This window comes from Octopus bimaculoides, chromosome 3, assembly GCF_046866305.1.
Source record: "Octopus bimaculoides isolate indiv1 chromosome 3, ASM4686630v1, whole genome shotgun sequence".
In the NCBI taxonomy this organism is placed as follows: Eukaryota; Metazoa; Mollusca; class Cephalopoda; order Octopoda; family Octopodidae; genus Octopus; species Octopus bimaculoides.
The window spans coordinates 28,269,390-28,287,986 of NC_142930.1; positions in this window are offsets into that span (position 1 = coordinate 28,269,390).

Here is an 18,597-nt window from a genome sequence, read left to right on the forward strand (position 1 = left end):
CCCCCAAAATATGGGCAATTTTTCGCTTGACCTCGCACACTTCGTAAATTTCCATAACAATTTCTTATTCCTTTACTTTTTGCGCACCGTTTCCAGCTCTGTGTATTTGGTGTCAGTCACACACGCAGGCATGTGACTTTGTATGTACGCTTGTATAAATTTATATATGTGCGTGCGTGAGAGAGAGAGAGAGAGAGAGAGAAAGAGAGTGAGAGGGTGAGTGAGTGAGTGAATAAGTGTGTTGTCATGTATACGGACATGCATATACATACATCTTTTTGTATGTATGTTGGCATGTGTGTGTGTGTGTGTGTGTGTGTGTGTGAGAGAGAGAGAGAGTGAGAGAGAGAGAGTGACGTCCAAGTGACATTCAATCTATCTATCTCCCTCACCACACACACGCATACCTACATACAAAAAAGATGTATGCATATTTATGTATGTACGTACATATATATATATATATATATATATATATATATATATATATGCCTGTGTGTGTGTGTGTGTATGTATATTTATACAATATATGTATATATATATATATATATATATATATATATATATATATATATATATATATATATATATACACATATACACACATACAGTTGTACTTGTATGTGTCTTCGTGTTTGTGTTTGACCCCTCAACACACCACACTATGGCTTAACAGCCGCTGTTGTTCTGTTTATGTCGCCGTTCTTTAGTGGTTAGGTAAAAGTGACCAGTAGAATATCTATCTGGATTTACAAGAAGTATTGGAGTCGTTTTTGGGGGGACTAAATATTTTCAAGGTGATCCTCCAAGCATGACTGCAGTCTAATGATTGAAACAAGTAAGCGATAAAAAGTAAAATATAAAGGATATTATTACTGTATGAAATGGTTAATATATTACAAAATAATGAGCATTTAAGGTAGTCTGTACTTCCGAGTTACCCGTTCTACCGTATTAATCTGCCCGCAATAAATAAATATATAATTGACATTTTATAAAAGCATATGCTTCAAACATCAGTAGTAATGCAGCTAAAATGAGTGAGTTGCAAAACCATCAATCATCGAATAATGGACTCAATTGTCTTGAAATACAAAAGGAGACTAGCCTTATGTAGATATATAATATACAGAAGGAAATGTATTTATTTATTATGTCATCGTTGCGGAAATAGTTATTCAAAATTTGATATTATATGTAGTTTCCTACATGAATATTTAATATAATTAACGGACTCAAGTTTTTAAGTGCTTCACAGAGCAAGCTGAAACAACATTGCGGTTGTTATAGAATGGAATATCTTTGTTTTTCTTTTATCTTTTACTTGTTTCAACATTAAACTGCGATCTTTGCTGGGACTCTGCCTTGAGAAATTTTGTAGTCAAACGAATCGGCCCTTGTACTTTTTGTTTCTTTTCGAAGCCTGGCACTTAATCTGTTGCTCTCTTTTCCCGAACCACTGAATTATGGAGACATAAACACACCAATACCAGTTTTCGTGGGTTGGTTCTAGATATTTCTCGTAATCGGCTTCAAGCTTTTGAAGAAAATCATCAGTAACATTGATCTCTGAACTATGAGCATTTCCGTGGAGGGCATGAAGGCCAAAACATAAATAAGAAAAAGAATATGCTTGTCCTGACTTCACTTGTGCAGTTGAATGACAAATGTCTGTTCTTCATATGTCGGAGCATTGAAATTGGCGGAGAGGAGAAAATCGTATTATATTAGTATTCTTTTATGTATTTTGGAATGGAAATGAAATATCTTTATATTGTGTATTTGTTAGATGCATTATACAAAACAAATACACAGTTCTTGTAAATGATTTCGGTGTTACACGAAATAACCAATTTACAAATGCAGTAGGTGTTTTTATAGATCTTTAGTTAATTCTTAGTAAATAGGTACTTCAGTGTAATACAATCCACTGACGTTTAATATAGCAAAATACATTAGTTCTTAACATAGGAAAAAGAAGAAAAAGAAGGTTTTCAAATTTCCTTCCTCAGAAAGAACGAATATTTCATGGAGCAACATTTATTATTTCATGGAGTATCGGCATTGTTTAATGCTACATAGTTCATACCGTCATACAAAGACACTCATGTGCATATGTCCGTGTGCTTCGATTTAAATATCAGTCTCTATTTGTTCGTGTGTTTGCTCGATGATTAATATATCCTTTTTATTATGACAGGAAACTGTTCAGCACGGTTTAATTTTTCCTGATTTGTTCTGATATATATTATTCGTGTCTTTTTCATTTCTTTTTTTCGTTACATATTAAAATATTTTATTTCTTTTGTTTCGAAGTAATTTATTGTAAGCAAATGAATTTTATTGCCGTTTTTCTTTCACAGAGTGTGTCAGAAAACGGAAGGAAACATCTTTGGCCACTCATTCTCTTGTAAAATATCTCTAGATAGAGTTAATATATTTCTGCATCTGTGTGTACGACAATTCAACATAATAGATTATAACACATAAAATAAGATGATTATAAAATGAAAATAGAAATAGAGGTGATAATAGAGTAAATGCTATAAAAAAGGTATTATATATATATATATATATATATATATATATATATATGTGTGTGTGTGTGTGTGTGTGTGTGTGTGTGTGTGTGTGTATACACATATATATATATATATATCATACCTAAAAAATTCATGTGGACTCTAACAAAATAAATATAAAGCTGCTTATCTATGATAGATATATCATTGCCGGCTTATATTCGAGAGCGAGATTTAAATCGAATATCCTTTGTATATTTGCAGATCTATTCTTTGTTTGGTAGCGATAAAGAATAACCATACAATAGAACGAAGCACATTACACACAAATACCAGATTATAAATGCCATAAACAACGAAATGGAATGTTGCACAATAAAAAAGCTTTGGGGTTATTGAATGAGTACATACATTGTTATCTAATAAACCAAAGAAGAAACTTCAATTATGTCACCATTTTAGAAATAGTAGCGAAAGCTTCCTCAAATTTTGCCGAACTTCTTAGAGATAAAAAAGACAATAAATACATAGTTCTAGAAGTAGAGAAACCGTGATGGTCATGGCAGAAATGCTTTTTGTGAGATGTCTGCTTATTCCTGATTATTTGAGATCAACAACACCATTATTATCGAATCTATGCAGAAGGCTATATATATGACCGCCAGATATATTTCAAAGCATGTATTGCATTCTAAAATATCAAATAATACATTAAAATATGCAGACTAGATACAGAGAATAGAAAATTACACACGTATGTGTGCGTGTGTGTAAATGTATGTTTATGTATTTGTGTATGCATATATAATATATGTGAATGTGGGACAACAGCCTCTGGGATAAAAACCCGTTACGCAAAAGGCTCTGGGACAAACCCCCCATAGTTAAAGTGTGAAAGTGGACATAACACCCTCGGTTATATTGTTCGATTATTTTCGTTTTTTTCGCTTTTACTTGTTTGACACATTAGACTGCGGCCATGCTTGGGCATCACCTTCAAAATTTTTTAGTTGAACGTATACAATTTTTAGTCGACTGCATGGAACCCAGAATTTTTTTTAAAGCCTGGTCAAAACCAACCCTGTGAAATATTTCGTTTTCTTTTTCTTTTGTACTTGTTTAATCTTTAGATTGCTGCCATGCTGGGGCACCGCCTTGAATATCCCATATTTTTTTAGCTGATTTTCAACCAGCGCATCAAATTAAGCCTAGACGGTTTCTCCACATGCTAGAAATAACAGCCAAATCGCTTGAATTTTTTTTTACAATTTCATGTAAACAAAAATGGAAATCGCGATTGTGAAAACACTTTTATTTTCCAAAATTCTAATATTTAACTAAACAGAAATATTTTCAATCGAAAATAAATAAGTAGAATAGAATAACAGAACACAAGACATTTTACAACTCAATGTACATATTGTCTGAATTCTAACTAAAGAGAAAGCAATTACCTCAAGAAACGATAAGAAGTGCATTTGAACGACTAGCCTTCGGTGCCATAATTCTCTCAGACCTTCAGCGGCCGGAGAAAGTTCAGGAGATCAGCTTATTCACATTAATCTCTAAGTGCAGTGAGAAGAAAACAAATGACTTTAAATTTGAATTTTAAAATGCTGAATTTCTTCCGACAAGAAATTCTTCAAGGCGGTGCCACAGCATGGCAGCAGTCTAATTACTCAAACAAGTAAGAAAATTAGAAAAAATTGCAATGTCAGTACAGTTGACTAAAAACTCCTCAAAGCAATGCTCCAGTATGGCCGCAGTTAGTGATATAAGTAAAAAACTGCAGCATGGCCGCAGTCCATTGACTGAAGTAAGTAAAAAATAAAAAAATTCTGAGGTCGATGCATTCGACTAAAATTTCCTCACGGCAGTGCCCCAACACGGCCGCAGTCCAATGACTGAAACAAGTGAAACATTTTTAAGAAAAAAAAAGAGAAAAATAACCAGAAAATATACCCCAGGGGCTTTTATTCCGAAGGGGTGTTCTTTTAGGGGGATTTTGTTCGGATCCCAATATATATGTATGTGTGCGTAAATATATACATGTGTACATATATACATATATTCTCTTTTTCTTGCTTCAAACATTAGACTGCGGCCATGCTGGGACGCTGACTTGAAGAGTTTTAGTCGAATAAATCGATCCCAAGACTTCCTTTTAAAAGCATAGAACTTATATCGAACTCTTTTACCGAACCGCTGAGACACAGGGACGTAAACACACCAACACCGATGGTCAAGAGGTGGTCGTGGATAAGCAGACGCACAAAGATACACTCACACAGGTACACACACACACACACACACACACACACACACACACACACATACACACACACACACATATATATATATATATATATAAGGAAAATAAGACAAGGTAGAAAAAGCTCAAATAACTTTGTCATGAAGAACATATCAGCACCGGTTTCAGCCTTTGCGACTTTTTCAACTTAGGGTAAAGCATGTAAAGCAATTAAATTCGGGAAAAATCAAATGAAATGTTTTTTTTTTTAAATATGCCCATAGTTTTCAAACAATGAAAAACAAGAATTCATATCAAACTACTACTACCTGCTGCCCACTACCTAGAATACGCATGAGTAAAAAAAGAGAGACAGAGACGGACAGACAGACAGATAAAAAGGAAAATCTCCCTTGCATTTGAAAAGTATGGAAATATTTTAGAAAAACATTTCATTTAATTTTTCGACAATTTAATTGTTTTTCATGTTTTACTCTTAGGTGAAAAAGTCGCAAAGACTGAACCTGGTACTAAAATGTTCTTCATGATAGAATAATTTTAGCATTTTCTACCTTCCTCATATATATATCAACCCCTGTGTTCCTGTTCAACCGTATACATACATACATACATATATATATATATATATATATATATATATATATATATATATATATATATATATATATATATATATATATATATATATATATATAAACATATTTGTATATATATATATATATATATATATATATATATATATATATTTATATATATATATATATATATAAACATATTTGTATGTATATATATATATATATATATATATATATATATATATATAAACATATTTGTGTATATGTATATATATATATATATATATATATATATATATAAACATATTTGTATGTATATATATATATATATATATATTTCTGTGTAAATATATATATATGCATGCGAGTGCGTAGAGCTGCGTGATCCACTCTCGGTGATATAGATATGGAGCGATTCACACTGTTTGCATGCTGCCCTTGTCTCGACGCAACGATGATGACAGATTTATGGGAAGATTTTCTTCCAGCCTTAAGTTATACGAACTACAGCCAGTATTGACCATATGGGTTGGTGGGCCAAGGTCCCCTATGTGACTGCATATGTTTATAGGAGCCTGTACGTGCGAATAACAACCTTTCACCCCTAGACATACTAGTCTACATGCATCTTTCCCTTTCATTTTTCTAGTACCATTTCTTTGTCTTAAACCCAATGTAACTCGATCCCTTCCTGTCCTTCCATTCACTTCCCCTACAAGACTTGTTTTTTTATCAAGAGCTATTTACTTATATTTACATATGTTTGCAATCCTGATAGAAAGATAATAGTAATTGAAAATTGTAGCAATTTTTTATTCCCTAAACAGACAGGCATATAACATGACAGCCAGAACTCAGGGTATTTAGCGAAGCACAACTTTATGTGCGGATGTATCTGATGAGACCCAGACTGCAAAATGGATGTAACCCATCATAAAGATGGATCGAAACAACCGTCGTACAAAGTAAAGATTAATACCAAATCCACCTTCTGATTACTTAGGAAATTATCATTATCTAAGCTAACACTGCGATGTTCCCGAAGTAGATCAAATGAGAATAAATCCCGACTGCTGATGCCTCCAGGTAGCCCAAACTGTGCCAGATCTCTACAAATACTTTAACACACTAATCAACATATACCCATTTGTCCAATGTATTACACAGATGTGTATATATATATATATATATATTTAATGACCACCCGACGTTCTAGGCATAGAAAATAATTGTATCGTAAATATTTGTATTTCAATATTGGTGGTGTGCATACACACAGGGAAAGGATATTTATATATACAGAGACAATTTAGAGGGCTTTCCCTTCAAGCTACTGTGGACATCTCAAAGTACTAGTTCTTTTTACCTTATTCTATTTATTCTATATACTTATAGGAACACTTGTAAATTCCGATGATAACACTTATAGACCACCTGTGATTCCCCTTTCGTAGTTATGAGAATGAAATTTTTGTTTTATATATATATATATATATATATATATATATATATATATATATATATATATATATATATATATATATATATATATGTTTGTGTGTGTATATATATATATATATATATATATATCTATATATATATATATATATGTTTGTGTGTGTGTATATATATATATATATATATATATAATTATAAGATCTGGTAATTAGTCATGTATTAATATATTAATTAATATCGATTAATTATCAGGGGGCCAGCACATTTAAAGAATCAAAGAGATTCAGAAATATTATCTGCAATCTCAGGGGATTAAGGTACATTTTGCGGATATATTCCTGGAATTAGCGCGCCAAAACGAAGACTTTTGAACTTTACCATTAAGCTGTAATTAGCAGAACCATATGCACGCGCACCCATGGCGGTGGGCAACCATGTATACGATTCTGATAATTGCTGCTACATTACAAATCAGGCTGATGAGGAATAGACAAATGGTAAGAATTTGTTAAATCCGAAACCTGGTTCCTGTTTAATAATGATTTTTTTTAGGTGATTTTAAATGTCTTGCCCGCTCACGTTTTTGGTATGCTGCTATATTTCATGTTGAGAACTTTTTAGGTCTTAATAGACACAAAATGTGATCTATTTCTAGCGCATTAACTGTCCACGTTAGTGGTCGACGTTATATATATATATATATATATATATATATATATATATATATATATATATATATATATATATATATATATATATATATATATATATATATATATATATATATATACATATGTATATATATATATATATATGTACGCACGCTCGTCTGTGTGTGTACAAGTGAGCTAGAAGCGTGATTAAGTGTGGATAGAAACTGATAGATTGACACGGAGAATAAACTGTGGAATGTTCAGGTGTTACGTTTTGTAACACCTAAACAATAGTAATTAAGAGAAACATATGGAAGGTCAGTAACACCTAAACATTCTGGCACCTTCTTTAATACATTTACTCTTACCCACCAATACACTGTAACTTCATGCACCGAAATATTCAGAAGTGTTTTGTGCATTACAGTATTAAATAATAATTTACAATCACCTTACATCCCGTTCTGATGTACAATTTTACAAGCCATGAATGTAAACATTTTATTTGAATACCCAATTACATGCAATGCAGAATCCTTACTTTTACTATTGTGTACAGACACGTGCGTCATAAGATCATCCATAGAGAAAAAGGCATTGTTTAATATGAATGAGAAATGAATGCTATTTCAAGTAGCAAAGGTTAACAATGATTGTGCTTTCATACCGCCAAGCGTTGAGAGGCTACATACAATTTTTAGAATGATCAACTGTTCGAAATTGGACACTTTGTGCGATGAGCGTCATCAATGAGATTTAAATTGTTTTCACCTCGTTTCAGTTTTGTTGATTTTAATGCGATTCTCTTCAAAGACTTATATATACGCATTGAATATATATTTGTTCCATGGTATTCCATCAACTGCAGTTCTTTTCCAACTTACTACATGAATATAACTTTTTTCTGATCTGGTTGAAGGCCATTTCCGCATTTTAACTTAGGATAATAAGGAAGTAAGTCAAGGGAGTCTAGTTTTACATAGAAGAAAGGCTTTGAAATTCTTGTATTATCCACACCAATTATATGTCCTTTTAACCTACATTCAATGTTTTGCATGAAAGTATCTATGCTTAAAATGTTTACCAACTCCAAGAACACAGAAGCTATCCACACTCCATGATGATGATGATGGTGGTGGTGGTGGAGGTGGTGGTGGTGATGATGATGAGGAAGAAAATATTGTTAATATGTTATAACTCTCCATTATTCTGAGGAAGATGGGAGTTGGTTACAAAATGAGGAAAAACGTGAGAGCGGCAATGTATCCGGGTGAGACCGGAACTGCATCTGGTACCGCATCCGGGCATTTATTATTATTATTATCATTATTATTATTATTATTGTTATTATTATTATTATTATTATTATTATTATTGTTATTATTATTATTATTATTATTATTATTATTATTATTGTTATTATTATTATTACTATACAGCACCGAGGTTGACTAGTTTTCCTACAATCGAGTTGGCTCAAATGCGTACCAGTTTTACACTGGAGTCGATGTAATTGGCTAATCTCTACCAATAATATTGTTGGTCTTGTGCTAAAATTCGAAACTATTAATTGTATTATCATTATGAACGTTTGTTGTCATAATTATTTTACCGGAATAGCAAACATATACATAAACACGTATATTCATACATACATCACACATACATGCATCTGTCTGTCTGTCTCTTCCTCTCCCTCTCTCTCTTGATATATATATATATATATATATATATATATATATATATATATATATATATATATATATATATATATATATATATATATATATATATATATATATATATACATATACATACATACATACATATATATATATATATATATATATATATATATATATATATATATATATATATATATATATATATATATATATGTACAATTAAACCTTGGGAGAGGCATTATGCCGGTAATAAACACACGCACTGGTTCAGTCCTCTATTAATGTATATAGTTCTTTGTTAAATTATGTCATTGCACTCTTGCAATCTCGTCAGTAACTTGTCTCTCCACTCCCATTTATTTATTCAAAATAAATGGGAGTGGAGAGACAAGTTATTGAAGAGATTGCAAGAGTGCAATGAAATAATTTAACAAAAAACTATATAAATTAGTAAAGGACTGAACCAGTGCGTGTGTTTATTACCGGCATAATGCCTCTCCCAAGGTTTAATTGTATTTCTTTCAACACACGTATCCACATCAAGAATCTTGCACACGAAATACACATACGAAATATATATATATATATATATATTCGTTATATGTTCAATATATGTATATTTCTACATTTAGCACCTACGGAGGGTGATAAAACATGTACCCCAAGGAGAATTTTCGATGTACATTTAAGTACATATATTAAAATGTGTACTTATTAATTTATTTATTCATTTTACTTGTCATAAGGAAGAATAACTTCTTATCAATGCCTCATGAGATATTTTTTTGTTCATTAAATATATTTTCTATATCAAGCTTTGCATAAAATTTTACAATGAATGTGATTTGCATTATATTATCAAAAATAAGAAAATAATATTGGTTTCAAATTTTTACACAAGCCCAGTAATCTTGAGAGACTGGCTAAGTCGATTGGATCATCTTTAATGCTCAACTAGCACTTATTTTATCGACCCAAAATGGATGAATGGAAAAGTCGACCCGGTTGCAATAAAAGGGAAACGAAATACTGCTAGGCGAGTTTTTGAAACAAATCTGTAAATATTTAGAAAACATATTGGATTTCATCTCGTTCAATATTTTACAATACTGACAGCTCAATATGTGAGCTTAGGAAAATTAAAGAACTAGAAATGTTAAATATTGTTAGGTAGTTTTCACATATATTTCGTTAATGTTGAATATTTTTGGTAAAATTAACATTCTCTTTAATCTTCAATATCTTTGTTTAAATCGAACACCTCTTTTCATATTTTCTTTTCAAACTTCTAATTAGCATCAACATTTTTGTTTTGCATGCACATCTTCGGGAAACCTGAAAAATGCTATCCATTTTGTCCAGGAATATACATGGAAGTATTCATGTACTTGTTTCAAGATTTGTGATTCTTCATGACTTTTGCAAACTATGAATAATGAAGACAATATCAATACTAACTGGTACAAACTTTAAAGAGATTTGCAAGTTGAATTAATATAAGATTCGGAGTTTTAAAATGCACCGAGGCAAATTTGAAGAACACAGAATTAATTCAAGACAGTAATATTATATGTGATAAGGGAATCAAAAAATAAAATAATTACATGGAACTAGACTTACAAATATTAATTAAAGAAAATAGAAAACAAAATACAACTTAAGCAAATAAAAGAATTTTTAGTCGCATTAGGTTAATGCTTATAAAAGAAGTAAATAAAAATATGAAGACATCAACTTTCTAGCTTTAACCGTAATACGCAATAGTTAAATAATCTTAACTAGATGCAAGCGTATTACCAAGAACAAGAGGGAAAACCACCAGAAAATGCTGACAATATTTGCGATACACTGCCATAAATGTTTAATCGGGATGAATAAGTCTACAACTAATACATAATTTTATGCATAAGCAAATAAACCCTATTATATTTGTAGAATTTCGAAGCAATTATCGTAGAAAAAAAGTAATAATAATAAACATAGCTAAACAGAAATACAATTCTCTATTTTCAACAAGCACAGAAAAAACATGTGGTGTAAGAATTTAGAAAACACTACCCAAAATCTGACATGAGAAGATTATATGCACAAGAAATGTATGAATGCTAAGTAGGTATTGCAAAAGAAAAAACAACAATGATAAACACGATTACGCTGACGATAACAAGGAAGATGGGGATGATGGGCTGGAGGAAGATATAGCTTATAAAAATAAACCTTAGAGATATATCTTGCGAATCAGACAACCAGTGACAAAGGCGAATGAACGTAAAAGCAAAGTAAGATGAAAACAAAATCATTTTTTGAAACAATTTATATCTACGGTTGGGAGTGTTGTATGCAAACAAAAAGTGATAGCAAGTAAAACAATATGATGGCGAACACCTAATACTATCATAAAGTGGGAATAGAAAAGGAATTTCGAAATACACCAAGCTAAGATAAGCACGATAGAAGCTAAGATTGAAGTATATTTGTATGTTGTGCAACTTGTTGAGCATACTTTCTAGATATGCTCCAGAAAGTAAGAACATCAGCAACAAAGTATATTAAGAAAACATAAATACAAGATTATATTGGATTTAAATGTAGAGACCAATCACTAAATTCATGGCAGGCGAGCAGATTCTATGGTTCTCGAAAAAATGAAAAAGGAGTGCACCAGCATAGATATGGATATATCTGCAGTCATGATTATAGGGGTCAAAGAACAGGAGAAAATACGAAAATACATGGACTTGTCTTGGAAAATAAGGCAACTGTGAAGGATTATTATTATTCTCTCCCACCCCCAAATTTTCGGCCTTGCGCCTTTAGCAGAAAGGATTATTATTATTCTCACCCCGCTCCCAAATATCAGTCCTTGTGATTTAGCAGAAAGGATTATTATTATTCTCCCTCCAACCCAAAATTTCAGGCCTTGTGCTTTTAGAAGAAAGGATTATTATTATTCTCCCCCACTTCCAAATTTCAGGCTTTGTGCCTTTAGCAGAAATGATTATTATTATTCTCTCTCCCCACCAAAAAAATGTCAGGCCTTGTGCCTTTAGCAGAAAGGATTATTATTATTCTTCCCCACCCCCAAATTTCAGGCCTTGTGTCTTTAGCAGAAAGGATTATTATTATTCTATGCACTCCCAAATTTCAGGCATTCTGCATTTAGCAGAATGTATTATTATTCCCCCCGAACCCTACTAAATTTCAGTCCTTGTGCCTTTAACAGAGAGAATTATTATTATTATTCTCCCCACTACAAAATTTCAGGTCTTGTGTCTTTAGCAGAAACGATTATTGTTATTATTTTCCCCCAACTCCAAATTTCAGGTCTTGTGCCGTTAGCAGAACCGATTATTACTATTCTCCCCCACCCAAAATTTCAGGGCTTGGGCCTTTAACAGAAAGGATTATTATTATTCTCCCCCCCCCCATAAATTTCAGGCCTTGTGCCTTTAGCAGAAAGGATTATTATTATTCTCCCCCCCCCCCCCCCCATAAATTTCAGGCCTTGTGCCCTTAGCAGAAAGGATTATTATTATTCTCCCCCCCCCCTATAAATTTCAGGCCTGGTCCTTTAGCAGAAAGGATTATTATTATTCTCCCCCCCACCATAAATTTCAGGCCTTGTGCTTTTAGCAGAAAGAATTATTATTCTCCCCCCCCCTAAATTTCAGGCCTTGTGCCTTGAGCAGAAGGAATTATTATTCTCCCCGCTGCCAAATTTCAGGCCTTGGGCTTTAGCAGAAACGATTATTATTATTCTGTCTCCCCACGCCAAAATAAGAGAGAGAATAATAATAATCCTTCCTGCTCGAGGCACAAGGCCTCAAATTTGGGGGTGGGGGACAATCATAATAATCCTTTCTGCTAAAGGCATAAGGCCCGAAATTTAGTAGGGGTGAAGAATAATAATATCGTTTCTGTTAAAGGCACAAGGCCTGAAATGTTTTTTTTTTGGGGGGGGGGGATAATAATAATCCTTTCTGCTAAAGGCACAAGGCCTGAAATTAGTGGGTGGGGGAGAATAATCATAATCGTTTCTGCTAAATGCACAAGGCCTGAGATTTTTGGGGGGAGAGAACATTAATAATCGTTTCTGCTAATGGCACAAGCCCTGAAATTTAGGGGGGGGGGTGAGAATAATAATAATCCTTTCTGCTAAAGGCACAAGGCCTGAAATTTGGAAGTGGGGTGAATGATAATCCTTTCTGCTAAAGGCACAAGGCCTGGAATTTGGAGGTGTGGGAGAATAATAATAATCGTTTCTGTTAAAGGCACAAGTCCTGAAATTTTTGGGTGGGGAGAGAGAATAATAATAATAGTTTCTGCTAAAGGCACAAGGCCTGAGATTTGGGTGTGGTGGAGAATAATAATAATTCTTTCTGCTGAAGGCACAAGGCCTGAAATTTGTGCCTTTAGCAGAAAGGATTATTATTATTATTCTCACCCGCCCCCTAAATTTCGGACCTTATGCCTTTAGCAGAAAGGATTATTATGATTGTCCCCCATCCCCAAATTTGAGGCCTTGTGCCTCGAGTAGGAAGGATTATTATTATTCTCTCTCCCTCTGAAAAAATTTCAGGCCTTGCGCCTTTAACAGAAAGGATTATTACTATTCTCCACACCTCCTAAATTTGAGGCATTGTGCCTTTGGCAGAAAGGATTATTATTATTCTCCTCACTCTCAAATTTCTGGCCTTGTGCCCGTAACAGAAACGATTATTATTATTTTCCCCCACCCCCAAATTTCAGGCCTTGTGCCTTTATCAGAAAGGATTATTATTATTCTCTCTTCACTCCCAAAATAATTTCAGGCTTTGTGCCTGTAACAGAAAGAATTATTATTATTCTCCACCCCTCCCAAATTTCAGGCCTTACCCCACCCCCAAATTCCAGGCCTTGTGCCTTTAGCAGCAAGGATAATTATTATTCTCTCTCCCCGCCCATAAAATTTCAGGCCTTGTGCCTTTAGCCGAAACGATTATTACTATTCTCCCCCACCCCCAAATTTCAGGCCTTGTGCCTTTAGCAGATAGGATCATTATTATTCTCGCCCACGCCATAATTTCTGGCCTTGTGCCTTTAGCAGAAATGATTATTATTATTCTCCACCCCTTCCAAATTTGAGGCCTTGTGCCTCGAGTAGGAAGGATTATTATTATTCTCTCTCCTTCTGAAAAAATTTCAGCCCTTGTGTTTTTAACAGAAAGGATTATTATTCTCCACCCCTCCTAAATTTCAGGACTTGTGCCTTTAGCTGAAAGGATTATTATTATTTTCTCCACCCCCAAATTTCAGACCTTATGCCTTTAGCAGAATGGATTATTATTATTTTCCCCATTCCCAAATTTTAGTCCTTGTGTCTTTAACAGAAAAGATTATTATCATTCTCCCCAAACCCAAATTTCAGGCCTTGTGCCTGTAACAGAAACAATTATTATTATTCTACCCCACCCCCAAATTCCAGGTCTTGTGCCTTTAGCAGAAAGGATTACTATTATTCTCCCCCCCACCCTAAATTTCAGGCATTGTGCCTTTCGCAGAAAGGATTATTATTATTCTCTCCCCCAAAAAATTTCAGGCCTTTTGCCTTTAACAGAAAGGATTATTATTATTCTCTCCCTCCCAAATTTCAGGCCTTGTGCCTTTAGCAGAAAGAATTATTATTATTCTCTCTCCCCACCCAAAAAATTGCAGGACTTGTGCCTTTAACAGAATAGAGTATTATTATTCTTCCCCTGCTAAATATCAAGCCTTGTGCCTTCAGAAGAAAGGATTATTATTCGCCCCACTGCCAAATTTCTGGCCTTGTGCCTGTAACAGAAACGATTATTATTATTTTCCCCCACCCCCAAATTTCAGGCCTTGTGCCTTTAGCAGAAACGATTATTATTATTCTCTTTCCACTCCCAAGATAATTTCAGGCATCGTGCCTTTAGCAGAAAGGATTATTATTATTCTCTCTCCCCCCCAAAAAAATTCAGACTTGTGCCTTTAGCAGAAAAGATTATTATTTTTCCAGACCGCTACTAACTTTCAGGCCTGGTGCCTTTAGCAGAAAGGATTATTATGATTCTCCCCAACACCCAAATTTGAGGCCTTATGCCTTTAGCATAAAGAATTATTATTATTCTCTCTCGCCTCCCAAAAAATTCCGTCCTTGTGCCTTTAACAGAAAGGATTATTTTTATTCTCCACCCCTCCTAAAATTGAGGCCTTGTGCCTTTAGCAGAAAGGATTATTATTCTCTCCCCACAGGGTTTCTACAAATGTAATCCTAGATGTTATAGGTATTCTAGGTACTGCCACCAACATTCTTGACAGCTCCTTTACTGAGATTGGTGGAATTACAAGATTTGCACTAATTCAGAAATATAACTTATTGAGCATAGCAAGAATTGTATGAAACTGTTGATGAACCTCTTTGTGACCCGGTATCAAGAACCTTGATTCCGAATGTATAGCATTCGTGCACAAAACTATGGAAAGAAAAGAAAATGTACGGTCAGTTTAAAGAGATGTGAACGTCAAGAGAGATATAGAGTACCGGTGGCTATGAATGAGATTAAGTTGTCTGAAGATAGAGATAAAAACACTCATATATGCAGAAACAAGGATTAAAGAATAATTACATGAAGTGCAGAATAGAGAACACTACCGATAGCGACAAATGCAGAATGTGTGGTGAGAGGTTGAAAGAGCATGGCATATCGTTAGCGAATGCCCGAAATTGGCGCAACGTGAATACAAAATACACCATGACAATATGGCAAGAATGATGCATTGAGATTTCTGTGGAAATCACAGCCTATATAGAGCAAAGACGTGGTTGTTATAAACAAACTCCAGATGGAATCACCGTAAATGAGAATTGCAAAACCCTATGTGATACAATGGTCCAGTGCGATCACCCGACTAGATATCGGGAAACGGACATTGATGTGGTGAATAAAAAAGAAAGTACATGGATCAATGTGAAAGAACAAAAAAATAAACAACTATGACGATTTGAAGTGGGAATTACGATGGTTGTGGTCAATGAAGAGAGTAGGCGTGATTCCAATAGTAATTGATGCACTTGGAAGTATCAGCACTCAACTACCAGCATGATTGAAAAGATTAGTGCAAGTGTGAAGGTAGAGCACCTACAAAAATCAGTATTGCTTGTAACTGTAAAAGTTTTCGCAGGGTTCTTCAAGCACGACCAGTGAAAAAGTGTCACCTTACTCTGTTGGTGGCGGACAGTTGACACTTTCCATTATACCCAGCAAAATAAGCTGTGAGTTTCCGTATGATACTAATAAAAATAATAAAACGGCTAATTTTGGAGAGACTCTGAAGACGTATGTGGAACAAATTCGTGGGCTTGGTTAAAAAAGAGACAAAAAAAGAAACAGAGCGCCTAATTTTGGCAGTCCAAGATCAAGCGATGAAAAGAAACAAGTTGAGAAAAATATATATATGAAGAGAATGTGTTAGAAAAATGTAGAGCCTGTGGAACTTGGAACGAAACAGTGGCACGCTTTGTGGTAAAATGACCCAATCTGGCACAGGAAGAATATAAGAAATTGAGGCACCAACAACTTGTAAAATTTATAACGTATGACAGAAATGGTGATTTGAGGCTGGAGACACATGGTACAATCATCGAGTCGAAAGAGTACTTGAGGCAGAGAAATGTAAGCTGTTGTGGGACTGTTCTATTCTAACGGACAAGAAGTTAAAAAATAATGGATTAGGTATAAAGATTATAGCTAATGAAAAGCGAAGTTGCTTACTTATCGATCCCGTTCGATTCCAGATCGTAAAGAAAGAGGAAGAAAACAGAAAAAAGAATCCATTACAATTTGAAATAGAAAGAATTTGGAGCATGCGAATAGTTAAGATCATGCCCATAATGGTTGGTGTGCTGGGAATAATAAGACAAGATATAGACAAGTAACTGAAGGAGATTGAAATAGAATGCCCGGTAGAGCTCCTTCGGAAAGTTTGTCTCTTAGGTAGGGCTAGGATTATCAGGAGAGGTCTAAGTACTTGAAGAATTGCTGAAAAATTATGGATACAAAAGGTTACGTGTAGTAACCCGCTATCCACATAATTCTTACTAGGAATAAGACCGACCCTGAACCAAACTAAAATAATATCAATAATAATCCTTTCTTCTAAAGACATAAGGTATGAAATTTGGGGGAGGGTGCTAGTCGATTACATCGACCCCAGTGTAACATCGGTACTTAATATATTAACCTCGAAAGAATAAAAAGTATAGTCGACCTCAGCAGAGTTCGAATAATAATAATAACAATGATAATAATAACCCTTTTTATTATAGGCACAAGGCCTGAAATTTGGGAGATGTGATTAAGTCGATTACACCGACTCCAGTACTCAACTTGTACTTATTTAACCGACCCCGAAACGATGAAAGGCAAAGTCGACCTCGGTGGAATTTGAAATCAGAACGTAGCGACAGACAAAATAACGCTCAGTATTTCGCCCGTCATGCTAACGTTTCGGCCAGTTCGCCGCCTGATATTCATAATGATAATGATAATAATGATAATAATAATAATAATAATAATAATAATAATAATAATAATAATAATAATAATAATAATAATAATAATAAGAAGAAGAAGAAGAAGAAGAAGAAGAAGAAGAAGAAGAAGAAGAAAAAGAAGAAGATGAAGGCAGAGGTAAATGCAAAAAAGGAGAGCAACAATGAACGATGTTTAGCACTTCACCTACTATTGATAACAGTGGCATTTCTGTTAGAAGAACCTCAATAGATAAGAGAAATATCACCTCTTTGATTTGTTTTGTAATATGCGTAAAGCCAGATTTCCCTGCAGAGCAGGTATAATTTTAGAAAATAGTCTTGAAAGCATATAGTGATTATTAATATGAACTCCCACTGAGAAAAAGAAAACACTCCGAAAGAAAGATATAAAAAGCATATTTAGAAACGAATATTTTGGAAAGGTATGAAAGGAAAACAGATGAAACGTTAGACGTATGGAAATTGATGTTGTCTGTTCATTTTGCGGAATGTCTACAGTCTTATAAGCGAGGAAATTAATTTGAAAGTGTAAAGGATATTGATAAAGTATTTATAGTGAAAGAAAAATAGTTTGTATACAAGAGAATTAATCTTGAGAATGGTAGGATTGTCTAAACATTTACCGCTTCGCAACATTGGAAAGCCTAACAAGTAGACCGCGCCTCTGCGCTTGCTAGTATATCCTAAAATAATGTTACTTATGGTAATATTAGGCATACCGTACTAAAGTATACTTGTTTTTATACTCTTTCGTGAAACACGAACTACGTTTTCCTTTCTTAGAAGTTGTGACGCCAATATATGGGGATATTCGTGTTGACATTGATCACCTCTGATGCCTATCCGCTACCACACGCTTTTCCTTATATACTTGT